Source organism: Pinus tabuliformis, chromosome 3_2, assembly GCF_031772625.1.
Source record: "Pinus tabuliformis cultivar Carrire ecotype Pingquan chromosome 3_2, CPIR1, whole genome shotgun sequence".
NCBI classification, from domain to species: Eukaryota; Viridiplantae; Streptophyta; class Pinopsida; order Pinales; family Pinaceae; genus Pinus; species Pinus tabuliformis.
This window is the reverse complement of record NC_142302.1, coordinates 10,926,367-10,943,024: the sequence shown is the minus strand read 5'-3', so window position 1 is coordinate 10,943,024 and position 16,658 is coordinate 10,926,367. Positions and strand designations below refer to the sequence as shown.

At 34.7% G+C, this 16,658-nt stretch overlaps 1 pseudogene; it reads left to right on the top strand.

Annotated features, from left to right (window-relative positions):
* The first annotated feature begins 5,400 nt into the window (after positions 1-5,400).
* LOC149179561 (uncharacterized) lies at positions 5,401-16,390 on the top strand (annotated as a pseudogene).
* Positions 16,391-16,658: the final 268 nt, after the last annotated feature.

Sequence of the window (16,658 nt, the reverse complement as noted above, 5' to 3'; positions counted from 1 at the left end):
ACTTTTAATTCTTTCCCTTACCATATGGTTACATTGTATAGAATTCCAAAATACCTTGGTTTTTCCCGTAGGCCAATAATACATACTTCATAGGGATTAATTTTTCCAAATTGAACAACATTCCTAGAGCTACATGAGAGGGCTAAAGAATTTCATCAATAGACGTTTCTCTATCAATTCGGCATGATTTTTGGTTCATTACAACCCTGTACATAATTTACTAAGAGTTTATTTTGCATAGTTCCCCTACTATAGTTTCACTATCCATTGTAATTGTTTATGCACAAAAGTATTATTAACAAAATGTTGATATATAGGTAATTATTCTTTTTATCATGTTTCAATAAATTGAAGTGATGTTTCCATCCTTAATATACTTGATTCTCATATTAGTATAACAATACTTCCTGAAACTGAATCTGGAGTTGCTTGATTTATGTACATGGCAGAGTTTTGTCAATGACTTAATATATCTAAAGGATATGTGTGCTTTACATTCCATGGGGTAACATTGAATTCATTCTAACAAAAAATCACAACCGTATGTAAAAACAATTTCATTTTCATGTGTTTTTGGCTCATTATATAAAATCCACTTTTGTTAGTGGTAGGCTCATGCTGAGTTATTAGATTTGAACATCTATAAATTTAATAGAAGGAAAAACCTTAATGGAATTATTTAATTACAAATACTATTATATTTCTTGTGGTACCCATGTAAGTGACGCCGTCTTTGGATCTCTATAATTTACAACCACTTTTGTTTGACTATCAAAGATCCACAACATATTCTCTATGTCGTTAGTTTTTATATTTCCCTTTCACAATATTTTTTAAATAGTTTTATACATGGGTAATAGTTTATGCTTTTAGTTATTATTCTTTTTTCCCTCTACACTCACTCCCCCTCACCTCCCCCCACAATAGTTATCATGGTTCTTAACATAAACAGAAAAGACTTTACCATCCTCAAATATTTTTGTGGAATTTATTCTTACAAAATGTATGCTTCTTCCAATTATTTGATGGTGTAGTGAATTTTTGTTTTGTGACAAGTCTTTGGTATTTCTGGCTTCACAAGTATATATATGTAAGTTGCTGATATATTTGTTCTCAATAGGGTCGTGACATGGTTGCATTATTTACCATAATTTGTCTCTATTTTGTGTTTTCCCTTTGAAAGAGTTTTTTTATGGATACAAGTACTATTATCAGAGAAACAATTTTTTTAGTTAAACATGTATTATCTGATTTGATGCTTCTCTATGGCATGGATATAGACACACCTTCTCGAATTGGAATTTTTTTACATGCTCTACTTATGAAAAAATCCTTGCCAGTGGTTTAATATTTTACAAGTAATTGATCTATCATGGTCAATTCAGAATATTCTGTTTAGTGCCCTGCCTGGATTTCTTTATTTAAATTTGCTTTGCTTTTATTTACTATTCCTTGTCCATTTTTTAAGACATTCTAGAATCAGGGAAGTGATTCGCTGGATGAAAAATATTTTCTTTCGGATGCTCTACATATTGCCACAATAGAAGTAACAATATATTACACTGTAATAAAATAATATTCATTTTGAAAAGGTTGGTTCATTTTACACTTCAATTTTCATGTATCAACGAAATTGCTAAAGTGACTATCTTTTGTCATGTTCATTTATTTACACAGGTTTCCACTAAAATGCTATTATAAGTATAGTTAAATTATCTTTAACATCATAATTTATGAATTATTTTGTAGGTTATTTTATATATCACTGAATATCAAATTCATATTGCAATGAAAAATTTCTACTTTTTTTGTTAGGGTATTGACTATTAATGTAGTGCACCAATAATTGTGGTTGCAGGTGAGACTGGGTAAAAGTGGCATTGGGGAAGTTCTGGGGTTGGGCCCCATCTCTGCTTTTGAGCAACAGGGTTTGGAAGAAATGAAATAAGAACTCAAGTCTTATATTGAGAAATTAGTGAAGTTTGCTACAGAAAACTGAGTCAGGACCATCCTTATGGTACATCAATGTTCTGTATCCACATTGAAGGAAGCTAAGATACTACCATTTTTTCATATTGGTTTAGTAGGCACCCTATTGGGGCAATTTGAGTTTAAATATGCTTGAGCCAACTTGTGCGGTTTTTGTTTAACATTGTGCAGTGTTTCATCCCAGATCTGTTTTAAAGAAATGAATTTTTTTGTGGTCTTAATAAAAGTTGAGTGGAAGCCCATCAAATTCAACCTTTTAGCTTTTTGAAACAAGAAATAAGAGTCACTTTTTATGTTACTGCCTCTTATTTCTTCTCTTCATTTGATTGTTGGTTTGTTTATAGTATATTGCACAATGTGAAGCCAAGCCTTTTTGTTAGGAATGTAGCTCTTGTGAAAGAAATACACTCAGCCCATTACTTGTGACCAAAGGCTAAAGTTCCAACTTCTTTTAGCAGTGGTTGATCTTCCTTGGAGAAGAAAAGATGATATAAATAACCTAAGATGTCATCCCTTGATTTATTATTGCTCATGATTCATGTAACTAAACCCCCATCATCATTAAGCTTGGATATTGAGAATTGAAGTTGTTGCAACGGGTTCTTGTGGTCTTTCAAGCTACAGTTCCATATCTGAATTTCTGAGTTTCTAATGCATATTGCAGAAGAGATTCCCTACGTAATATGCCTTCCATTTTAGTATTGAGTCATGTCACAAGGTTCGCCAAATTTCAACCTCGAGTTCAAAATTTAGTGAACCTAAATTTTTTTAATTGAACCTCATAGCCATTGACCAAGTCCATAGCTTAAAACTCACAAAGCTTATCTCACAACTCAAGCTTGTAATTTATCCTTGCAGTTTCCAAGTACATGATAACATTTTTTATGTTTGTTGATGTTGATATCTTGTTACTTTATGATATATTTCATTTCAATGTTAATATACGTACATTTATAAAAGATGTATATAGATAAATCTAATAGCGGATCTCATCCAAACCTCATTAACAAAATTAAAATCAAGCACCACCTAGTCTATGCCAAAGCCGAACTCGAACTTGAACCATGTGACTTAGCTGATTCCTACTAGTTATCAATAAACAAGGCTATTTAAGGTTGAGAGTTTAGCTTTGAGTTTTTTCTTTGATGTTGATTTTTTTTGTGAGAGATAATGGTTTTGAAGTTGATGTCTTTGTTTAACTGATGGTTTTGTATGGACTTTTACAACCAACAAGATGATGGTTGATTCAAACCTAGAGAGGGAAATTGTTTCTTATAAGGTATGTCTAATGCAGGAAGTTCTATATTTTACATTGATCACTTATATCTACATTTTTATGTCAGGCATGAGACCAGTGACTTGGTCATTGGAGTAATAAAGTATTGGTTGAGGATTTTAGATAAGTTCAACATAGGGTTGGGTTACGATATGCATATGATGTTGTGTCAACCAACAAGAGAATTAGTTGATGAAGCCCTCCCTGCACAAGGAAAAAATTCAAAGTAAGGGCACTTTCAATCCTTTTCAGAGAGGTTACAAAACAAAATCAATAGATTATGCATTAGTTTTATTTCATGTAATACAAGTTGGATGAGTATATACTACATAATAACATCGATCTTCTTTCTTTTGGTTAGAATACATCTGCTACGTGTACTAGAGAACTAAAAAATGATGTTGCAGAAAAAACAAGGAATGCCATATGCTAGAGTTGTGGAAACTGACTTTGATACTCAACATATATTCGACCTTGTCTCATTTGTAGAGATTTTTGTTTCTTTTCACTTGATGTGTTATTACTTGTATACATGTAGATTTATATCTCATCAATAGGGCATAGGAAAAAATAAAGAAATGCATTAACCTTAGTGTCACATACTCAAATTGGTAATGTTAAGACGAAAGCAAGAGAGCTGGTTTCTACCTACTGGGTAGCCTTTACTAAGGAAATATATTATTCATTTGTTGTGATGTTAATTATTTTTAGAGAAAAAAATTCATTTTAGACCTCAGGAAATGACTAGTTGCATATCCAATAGGAAGGCATGCTTGAAGATTATGGGCTTATGTAAGTGAAAACAAGAAGTTGGGGTTTGGTTAGAGATGTAAATAAACACCATTGAAGATTCTTTAGTTCAAGCTTAAATTCTTGTTATGGGAGCTTCTGGGATCATTCTGACCAACAACTCTGTTGTTAGTTAGTCCAAGGTTCATCCTTCTTGTGATGACCCGAGCAAGAAAAGCAGTTTGAGTGGGACAGTAACTATGCCAAATGCAAATGGACACCATGCAAACTCAAATCATAATAAAGGTATTTTTTTTGTTACTATTTTGGATGCACTTTGAAGGATTTGGTACTATAGGTTAGCTTTTGTCTTAAGGAATTGCTGACATGAATTACATTGGATGATTAATAACCTGATAATGAATCTACCATGGAGGGAATATCTGTAGGGATGGTTGGAGGTAATGGATATCTTCCAAAATACCCTCAAGAGTATACAATGCCAGCATGGCAGGCTTAGCCTCTACAATATATGCAGGATTTTCAATCTTATATTACTAGGCCTAAGATTACATTGCAAGGTTTTCATGGGCTTCCAATGCAAAGCTTTCAGCTTGGCTCTACATATTATCAAATTTATCTTGGAAATCCTTTCTAGCCACAACACATTAGAGATCCTTGATTTGGTCCAGCTCAAAGGGCAGAATCAAGTGGTCTGTCTAATTTGTCAGGGTTGAAACAAAATGCTGCAGAAGAAACAGAAGTAGGAAGTACTGAATGTTTCTCAAGATCTCAATCTCAAATACACAAAGGTGAACATTCTAATCTGGAGAACAAATCTATGGTTGAACATTAAAAAATGTTTGTTTTCCCACATAGAAAGTTATCTTCAAGAAGGAGATGTATTCATATTGGATGCTTAGGCAATAAAAACTTGGGCATGGTAGTGATGCGCAACATCAACTATGTTACTTCAAAGGGATATACTGGAATAGTTGGAGAGGATGTTTCAGACAAATCCAACTTTGAGAGTGATAGTGATTCAGGGGATGACCTTAAGTAGAAATTTGGTGATATGATTGGTCTTTATAAGAGAAACAAAAGAACACTGACATATTGTCAAAGCGAAAAGGATTTCACAACAAGAAAGGTGGGGAACATGAGCTGAGCACTGAAAATGAAGGTGTAAATGATGAGAATTCAAGCTGGCAGTTTTTCAGAAGTGTTTACTGAGAAATGATGAATCATCTCAAAGAAAATCTATGATTGACAACAATGATTCCTTCCATGCAGTAGTAGAGGATGATAGACAAAAGTATGAAACCATTAGTAATGTCAATGATTTTGTTGGAGGAAATCTAGGCTCGTTGAACATGTAAACAAATTATGCTTTGCTTGAGCCAGTAATGGGCACTAAAGATCACATCACGAGAGAAGATATTGATTTGAAAGTGATATTTAAATTAGAAGCCATTGGTAGAAAAGCTATGCCAAAAATCAAGAAGACTATATCAAATGAGAAGTTGTTGATCCCTGAGAGGGCTAATTCTACCATGTTTGAAGAAGATGTTTCTCTCACTTATCAGAGAGAGAAATTATCCTTTCACAAGAGCACAACAATAGATGAATCATTTATTGTGTATAAACAACATACTAAAATGGAATTAGCTAATATAGATTCACAATGGGTTGCAATGATTGATGATGAGCACACAATTACTAGGAACAATGATCAACAGTGCAGAGAAAAATATAATGGCTGATGTTTAGTTGATGATTCTTTCATGGTCCCAACAAGATCTACAGTCCATGAACATGCCAATAGAGAATGAAAGACTAACATAAATATGGACTCTAGGGTTACACCAATTGATAAGGTCAAACATCCTATTGGAAAATCAAAAAGGTAGTAAATATTTTCTCGATCTTGATAATTACTTGTGATGTTTCTTATTATTATGATTCTTTATTTCTTTTTTCCTTAGTTCATCAAGCAATTATCAAAATTAGTAGTACATAAAACAATGGACACAAGATGTAGACATATGCCAGGGAAAAACCCCCCTTGAGGGGAAAACTCAGTCAAAGTAATTCTTCCTTTCAATAGTATTCTTTAAGACTCTTCACCCTAGACCAAGACTAGACCTTCCCTCCACACAAGTCAGCCTCCAGAAGATTGACCTCTTCCCAAGAACTTCGACTATGTAGCAACTTGCAACAGCTAACAGCTTCCAGTAGTAGTCCAACTTGGAAGACTTCAATATCACAATATAGAGCATGAAACAGAGAGAGACCACCACCAAAATTTTGATTTTTCTTAACTCCTTATTTCTCCCCAAACTCGCATTCACTTCGGCTTCCTGGCAATAGACTTTCCCAACTTCCTACTTCACACTTCTACCCAGCAAACAGATTTTTGCACTTCTGCCCAGTAGAGAGAATTCAAACTTGATGAGAAGTGATGCCCCAAATGAATTCGATGTCCTTCCTTTTATAGGCTTCTTGTGGGGTTGAATAGGGTCTAAGGCCGACATGATCTTCCCTTAGGTTAACATGGTGTGGAGGTTCCATAATTCATATTTGACTCAAGACTAAACCTTTTTACATGATTCAAAAGCCCAAGAAGGGTCTCTTTAAATTTACAATAATTCTATAGACTCAGAATAAATCCTGGAATTCCTCAATGGGGACTTTGACCTAAAACAAGGTGACCCAAGCATCAAACCCATGCTTTAATAGGTCACAATAATAATAATAATTCTTTATTCTTTTGACAAGTACATTACATAATGACTCAAGTGCATTATTGAAGACCGAACATAGTTACTTTTTCCAACACTCCCTCTTAACTAGTGAGGTATTCATAATGTACATATACAATGGAAGATCTCAAATTAAATGAACCATGAAGAACTTTAGGCACCGCAATGCCATGGACTAGATTCCTGACCAGGGAAATCTATCTAAGTGGGACTAAGGTGGACTCAAGCTTTTAGCCCCTCTAGGTACCATCAGGCTTACTTGCTAACCACCAACCAAAAAATCCAGGTGTGTATCCAAAACAAAGCTGAATAATCAACACCACATTTCCAACTTCAGGTACTCATACATCAACACAAAGTGTCAGCCAGATGTCTCCCCAGACAATGCTTCACTCATAAAGCCTTGCCACCCCTTGATCTAGCAGATCAAGAATGTTCAATCTCTCCCAATCAAATTGATTGGTAACCAACATGCTTTCCTTCGAGAGATTCACCTATACAAACAAAACCCCAATCAATAATATACTTTCACATGTACATAATCAAATACAAACTTCTGGGGTCTTACAGACAATAGATGTTGCTTCTCAACTTGCCATAGTAGGACTATCAACCGAATCTTTGACAGAATATTCCTCGATCATATGATTTCTTTCCTACTTCTCATGCAAAAACATATCCTCCAAATTTCATTCTTCAATTAATACCACGTTATGCCCTCCCTCTCAATTGGGAAGCATATCTTTATTCAGACTCCCTCTTAATCTTAGGGAGATCACTTCTATTCATGATTCCTATGGGAGACCAGATTCTTCTTTTTTTCGACATCAGAGAATCTTTCACCGCTTCCAACCAGTTCATCAGAGTTATCATCATCCCCATCATGCTCATCACATCTTCACCAAGTTGAAGATTGTGTACCAACAAAACTTTCTTGTCACATCGAGCATCTTCAACAAGCTGAAGATTGTGTACCTTCACAACTTTAATAGAAAGTACAACAAAAACTATAAAAGCATGATGTTAGCCATATCAAAATCATGGAAGTATTTCAAATTTATTCATAACAGATACCCAAAATCAATTACAAACAAGAGACATATACTCTTCAACATCTTGCTAGGGACTTTGTTATACACCCTAGACTATTTCATAACAACATTCACTCCATCTAAGGTTTCAATATGTCTTCCTAAGGTATGACATACCTTACTACAGCTGTTGTAGTGTTTTCTTCTCAAAGATGTATGAAAAGAACCCACTTAATATTGTGGATGATGAACAATATCAACACTATAAATGGATGCTAAACATTATAGATCTGCAGCAATTGCTAGAAACAAAACCTACCAAAGTCTGGATCTATGCCACAATCATAGTTAAACAACAAAAAGAAAGAGTAATAACTCCAATCATCCAATGGAAACCAGATATGTAAAGAATAATTTTATTATAACACCTGTGAAGAGAATAGATAAATGTTACCAGTCCCCCTCTATGGGATGGGTTCTTAGCTATCTTCAAATGTCTTCAGCTTGTGCAGAGTCTCTTTCCTCTATAATGCATAAACCCAGCAAAAATATGGTGTTTGACAATGAAAATAATCAGAGTTACAACAATGAGTGCAACAATGAAAATAATCAAAAGTGAATAATGAATGGAATAACCACCTAGAATATTTTATTATATTTGTTTAGGAGGGAAAAAGTATTTAAACTATTATTTAGAAATAATAAATAAATAAATGATTTATTTATCATCTCAAGAAATAATAAACAAATAGTGATTTATTTAATTATTCCTAAGGGATTTAGTCAAATTTAACAAAGATTAATAATTAATTAATTATTCTTAGAGAGAAATAAGATAAATAATTATTTATCCGTTTATTTTTCATGATTGGGTCAAATATGACAAGGAATAATAATAAAACAATGGTTAAATTATTTATTCTTAGAAGAGGATAAATTAAATAATGATTTATTTAATTATTCTTCATGGAATTGACTATAAATTACTTAAAAAATGTGGTTTATTAAGTAATTTCTCATAGTGAAAACAATTTTACTATGGTGAAATTGGCTTTACATGGTGTGCTTCAATCCATCTATTAAATTAGGCAAGATGATCATTTTTTTGGTGATAACAACAACATATAACAAACCCTAGAAACCATTTACACATATAATACAGATCTTCAAAGTATTTAACAATGTTTCAAAACATATATATATATATTTTTTTTTTCTCTGTAAAAACTATCTAAGTAATATATTATATGTACAAAAAGATTACAAACTGCATGACATGCCTTCCAGAGCCTGAAGAGTAGCCCTGGGACTCCTGACTGTAAACCTTATAGCTCCCTCGCAGGGGCAGCTTCTCCAAAACCAAACTGAATTATCCATGAAAACAAAAAACCCATACAGGGGCAGCAACGAACCAAACTCTCAAGACAATAAACTAGACACATGATTGCCCACGCAGGGGCTAGCAGCAGAGATAGTCTGACCTTTATATCTGACAAATGTAAGCGTGACTGTGTTACTGATGTCAGCTATCCAATTCGACTTCCCAATGATGAGGCAAGACCATAGACATGACCAAAGACTCAGAATTAACCAGGACCAAGAAGTAAGAAGCGAATGCCAAAAGACTGAGACAGAGGAAGCAAAAGCCAGAGGACCAAAAGACAAAATCAAGGCGTTACCCGCCACAGCTTCAATCTTGGGGACGAACTGAAGATGGCTGGATGGACGCGAAGTATGCATCTGCCGCCTCAGCCAGGCTCGGATCTTCCACGACATAAGCCCACCCGTCACCTTCCGCGCGCCCTTCCCACATTTTCCGCCATGTATCTTCTTCCACACTTGGAGGAGGTGGCCCCATCGGAGGGAAGCGGTCTTGCAGACTTGATTCCCCCTTGCTTCCAACAACAGACGCTGGAAGCACCTCAGCAGCGTTCTTTTCCACAGACGAGTGTTCTTTTCCAAGACTGATCTCTCTGCCCGAGTCTTCCAGTTGTTTTTCCTGCGGGTCCTGGAGATGTTCTTCATCTGGAATTTTTGTAAACATGATGGAGATGTGGGCGTTAACGCCTGCATTATCCTCGGTGCTTGGCAAGGTGAAAACCACGGAACCGAAAGCCGGGAGCTCCGTTTTCCTTTCACAAGAACCCCCAACCTCCACATATTGTCGAATGGGAAGCGGGGTTGCTCTAGCTCTCCTGTGACAGTAGCAGCAGCAGCAGTGGTGGTGCTCATCTGCTGCAGGTGATCTTGAGGAGGACCCTCTAGATGGGCCTCTTCTGCATGGCTGTCGTTCGCGAAGTTTAGCCATTGTAAGTCTAAAGCTACCTCTGTATACTCGATGGTGAACCTGGAATTGGTAGCAGCAGCAGTTTCCTTCCAATTCACTCTCAGATGTCCAGCTTTCCCCTTGGCTACCTTCGCTTGAGAGCCAACATTTTCTTTTCCAGACTTGATGCTGCAAAGCATCAAATTGCCATCTCCTCCCAACCCAGCAACCAGAATGGCCACCAAGACAATTCTCCAGGCTGCAGGGGAATGAAACGGTGCTTGGCCGGAGCTTGCTATGCTTCCACGACCGCCAACTTTCCTCAGGCCAATATGCCTTGAACGAGCCATCAAACCTGTGATATTTTCCCCCAAATTCTCGTTGCAGGTGCACATTAATGCCGCCCTGCTCCTCCATCTACCCCGCCTCTTCTTCATTGAATGCATTATCAACTTGGGTGGCTTAATTGCCATACGACGGCCTCCATTACACGAGGCAGCCCATGCGCTGCATGTGGCGTGCCTGTACTTCTCGACTCGACACCCGCATCCGGGGTTTCAAAACATATATATTAGACTTCTCACTAGGTATTCATACAAAAGAATCAATCAAAGTTAATCATAGCTTAGTCATTAACCTGACTAACTTCCACTAGGGTTAGTTCCAAACCCCTAGATTTTCAATCAACCATCAATCAATCATTATCATGACCAACTACCACTAGGGTTAGTTCGCAAACCCTAGATTTCCGAGCAATCATCAAACTCAACCAAAAATTCCAATTTCAACAATCTCTTCACAAATCTCAAATTATCATATAGTTAACATTCATTAAAGATTTCTACTTCAACTAAGGTTTAACTCTAAAACCCTAGAATTCCATTTTTCACAAATATACAAATCTCAAATTATCATACTCCAGAGATTTTACTTTGGCTAAGGTTCAATTCCAAAACCCTAGAATTCTGTAATCTCAACAATCATTAAATGCATAGATATCAAATTGTTACTTTTCACACTAGACAATGTCACTAATAGGATTTAATTGTAAAACCCTAGGTTTTCATATTCAACAATCACTTAATAGAATTCAGATTTAATGAGAAGATTTTTCGGCGGAAATCACATTATAGTATTTTTGTCAACGCGTTTCGAACCAACAAGTGTGGTTCATCATCAGGACAAGTTGAAGAACCAGATCATGGCTACAGGTTAAATAGGGAGAGCAGATCTTCCAACGACTATATTTGACTAGGAAACAACTATTTTGACTAAGAAACGACTAAATTTGACTGGCCAACTTGACTGGACCGAGGGAGAGGAAAAGTTATTAATGTTATGATTATTACCAAAATTATTGTTATATTTATTACGAGCATTTGAATAAAAGTAAAGTTTGTATTCAATTTTTTTTATAGAAAATTAATAAATTAGTTGTCTAATTAAAAATATATAAATGGTTAGTAAATTATCAAGGAAGTTAGTTTTTTTTGTTTTTGTTTTTTTAATAGGAATACTAATTAAATGAATATGTATATTGTGAAATAATTATAAATCAAAAACATTACATCAATAATATAGTATGTAAAGATATGTAAAAATAAACCTTCCTAATTTGATATATATATATATATATATATATAGTTAATAAGTTATTATGAAAGATAGTTTGATTTATTATTATATCATAGACATAAATTGTAAGAATTAACTCACAAGACCCTAACCTATTAATAGACCTATCTAAAAAAACACAAATGAAAGATCTAATAAGGATATATATATATATATATATATATATATATATATAAATGAAATCAAAACCTTAAATCATTAGTATAATATGGAATAATATGTATATATATATACTTATTGAATTAAATATATAAATAAATAGTTAATTAGTTATTATGCAAATTAGTTTCTAGAAAGAATCAACTCAAAGGACCTAAACCTATTAATCTACCTATCTAGAAAGAAGACAAAAATCAATTATATATATATATATATAGATATATATATATATATAGATAGATATATATATATGGAGGGAGTGAAGGAAAATAGAGAGACGAGAAGGGAAAAAAAGAACAACGATCAAACAAAACAGGGAGGGGGAAAAACAAGGAAACCGAGTCGGGGACGGGGGGAGGGAGGGAAAAAACGGGGAGGCGGCTAGGAGGAGAGGGCAGGGATCCAACAACTACTAATTTTCCAGCCGTCATCTATATGTATATGTATATGTATATGTATATGTATATGTATATGTATATATATATATATGTATATATATATATGTATATGTATATGTATATATATATATATATATATATATATATAGATATATATATATATATATATATATATATATATATATATATATATCTGGAGGGAGTGAAGGAAAATAGAGAGACGAGAAGGGAAAAAAAGAACAACGATCAAACAAAGCAATGAGGGGGAAAAACAAGGAAACCGAGCCGGGGACGAGGGAAGGGAGGGAACAAAAGGGGAGGCGGCTAGGAGGAGAGGGCAGGGATCCAAAAACTACTAATTTTCCTTGATAATTTACTAACTATTTATATATTTTTAATTAGACAACTAATTTATTAATTTTCTAAAAAAAAAATTGAATACAAACTTTACTTTTACTCAATTGCCTGTAATAAATATAACAATAATTTTGGTAATAATCATAACATTAATAACTTTTCCTCTCCCTCGGTCCAGTCAAGTTGGCCAGTCAAATTTAGCCATTTCTCTGTCAAAATAGTTGTTTCCTAGTCAAATATAGCCATTGGAAGATCTGCTCTCCCTATTTAACCTGTAGCCATGATCTGGTTCTTCAACTTGTTTTGACGATGAACCACACTCGTTGGTTCAAAATGCACCGACAAAAATACTACAATGTGATTTCCACTGAAAAATCTTCTCATTAAAAACGATATGGATTATAGAAGCTTAAATTCAACAGATTTCAGATTGTTATATCACAGATATTAGCGTCACTAGGGTTTAGCTATAACACCCTAGATTTCGAGGTATCATCATCCTAGAATCTCAGACAAGGACTTCCATTAAATCCTAAGAGTTATGACCATCATTAACTAGGTGAACATACATATCTAGGAATTCATAACCATACATAAGCATATCATATATCAAACAATATTAATATATTTTACCTAGACCAAACTAGGATTTCAACCAAGAGGACATATCCATATATGTCTAGATTTCATCATCATTCAAATATATTTCATATCATGTGTTAGTCAAACCCAACTTCACAAAAATATCATATAAGAGTTAGACACACAATCATTTTGATTACACTAGGGTTTGATTAGACAAACACACATACCAAGGAAAACATTTTTAAGACAATGTAAGGGTCTTGCTCACACATTCCACCAAACCCCAATGAGTTAGGGTTCCAATGTAGAATCACACATTCCACCAAACCTTAATGAGCTAGGGTTCCAATGTAGAAACATAACAAACCCAACATTACCAACACTTCAAAGGTTCGGGATTTTAGACCTCATCATTCAACCCTAACAAGTTAGAATTTCCATATCACACCAAAATCCAAAACAAGACATCATCAATAAAATTTCAACTAGGATTTCACAATCACCCTAAGCAAATTAGGATTTGAGACATTCCCATTAGCGTACCCTTTGGTTAGGGTTTTCCAGAACTTGTCTAGGGTTCTACATAGTCAATGAAGAATATGAGTGGGGTGGGTAGATTTATCAAGAGATGAATCACCCAAACAGGAATCACTAGGATTCAATACAACTAGTCATAAAAAAGTTAGTAATAGATCATCAAATGAATAATCCTTTCAATCAATGTATTGAAAACATACCTTTGAATCTTGACTAACCTTGTCTTGACAGATCCTCCTTCTTTTGGATGTTTTCCTGATCAAGATAACAAAGGGAGAAAGGTGATTAATATTTAATATAATCAAAACTAAATGAGTACATGAACCCAAAACTAAAAATACATGAGATACTTATCTCTGAGAGTTGTTTGGATCTCCCTCCAAAGCTTGAGGGAAGCCTACAAACTTAAAACAATACAAAAATGTCTTTTCCAAAGATATGTTAAAAACCTATAAATTCTAAAACACATAAAATAAGTTATGTAAAGCAAATGACTTAATAGTGTAAGTCCCTAATGGCGGATTATTCAAGCTTGACTTTCTTTGAGTCTCCTTCTTCAGCAAAGTTGCCTTGATCTCTTCCTCTCTTCTTATTCCTTGGATTCTCTCGGCAGTCACTCTTGTAGTGACCTTTCTTGTGACATTGATAGCACTCTATCTTAGACATGTCAACTTTCTTCCTTCATCCCTTCGATCTCTTTCCTTTATCATGAGAAACAGAAGCATTTGATACTTCTTCATGATTGGCAACCATTGAGATCCTTAATTCTTCTTGACTACATGCAGTCCATAATTCTTCAAAGGAGGGAGCTACCTTCCAACTGTTGAGACCTGAAGCAAATGCACCCCAAGAGGGTGGAAATCCTAATATAGAAGTGATCACCAATTCTTTATCTGGAATAATATCATCGATGGCTAAAAGATCATCCCTGAGTATAGTTATCTTCACAAAGAAGGTTGCAACAATATCTTCTTTAGTCATCTTCGTATTCCTCAACTCATTCTTCAAACTTTCTACTTGACCAATGCTCTTAATAGTGAACAACTTCGACAAGGTTTCATACATCTCCTGAGCATAAGCGATGTTAGCTATGCATGGTAAAATATTGGCTTTTATCCCTTCTACCATTAAAGTCATAGCCACCAATTCTAGATCCTCGGATTTCTCTTTGTTGGCATCATTGGCTTCTTCGGTAAGCTCCTTTACATTTCCTTTTACCAAATCTAGCACCTTGTTCTTCTCGAGGATTAGGTCAATCCTCTTCTTCCAGGATCTGAATCTAGATTCTCCTTCAAGCTTGTTCTCACCCTTGATAGAGTTAGATATCCTCTTCAAATATAATAGACTCCTTCCCTAAGATAGTGCTTATGAATGGATCTGCCTTTTTCTTCCTTCTTCACCAAAGCTTTGATACCATGTTGGAAAATCAGAAAGGCAATAAAGATTTTCTTGATCTTGATAATTACCTGTGATGTTTCTTATTATTATGATTCTTTATATCTTCTTTCTTTAGTTCATTAAGAAATTACCAAAAGAAACAGTACATAAAACAATGGACACAAGATGTAGGCACATGCCAGGGAAAAACCCCCCTCAAGGGGAAAACCCAGTCAAAATAATTCTTCCTTTCAATAGTATTCTTTGAGACTCTTCACCCTAGACCAAGACCAGACCTTCCCTCCACACCAAGTCAGCCTCTAGAAGATTGACCTCTTCCTAGCAACTTCGACTATGCAGCAACTTGCAGCAGCTAACAGCTTCCGACAACAGTCCAACTTGGAAGACTTCGATCTCCCAATCCAGAGCATGAAATAGAGAGAGAACACCACCATAATTTTTATTTTTCTTGATTCCTTAGACTTCCCCAAACTCACATTCACTTCATCTTCCTAACAACAGACTTTCCCAGCTTCCTACTTCGCACTTCTTCCCAACAAATAGATTTTTTCACTTTTGCCTAGTAGACAGAATTCAAACTTGATGATAAGTGATGCTCCAAATGAATTCGATGTCCTTCCTTTTATAGGCTTCTTGTGGGGTCGAATAGGATCTTAGGCCGACTTGATATTCCCTTAGGCCGACATGATGTGGAGGTTCCATAATTCATATTTGACTCAATACCAAACCTTTTTACATGATTAAAAAGCCCAATAAGGGTCTCTTTAAATGTACAGTAATTCTATAGACTCATAATAAATCATAAAAGTCCTCAATGGGGAATTTGACCTAAAACAAGGTGACCCGAGCATGAAACCCATGCTTTAATAAGTCACAATAATAATAATAATAATAATTCTTTTCTTTATTCTTTTGACAAGTACATTACATAATGACTCAAGTACATTATTGAAGACTGAACATAGTTACTTTTTCCAACATATCCTTCCTATAATGTACCAAAAAACAAATCTGAAACTTCTATTCTTTGGGAACTTGTGGAATTGTTTATGATTTCAGAGAGAAACTCTAAAATAGACTCCATAACTCAAGCATGGAATCATGTGACAGATAATGATCCCCAACTATTAGTCAACAATGTTGATAAAATGTATCTTGATGAAGATTGTAATGGTCAAATAAATGAACAAGGGTCTTTGCCAAGGAAACAAAATGATAAAATTGTTAAGGAACTACCAGGAATGAAAATGGTATGCAAGGATGGGTAGTTGAAAGCAATAGAAGAGGTCCCAACAAAGAAAGGAGATGAAATGTCTGCAAGGAGAAAACAATTAGCAAAGTCAACCCCATTGGATGAAGCATAGTTGTGTGCCAAACAATTACGTTCCTTTAAAGTAGATGATCCATAAACTGTCATGGATACTCCACTACACAATTCATCAGAACAGATCTGATAATATTATATTAAAAATCTAAGATTCTACACTATTACAGTTTTGTTTAATTTCTAGATTTGTAAAATTAACTGTAGTTAGT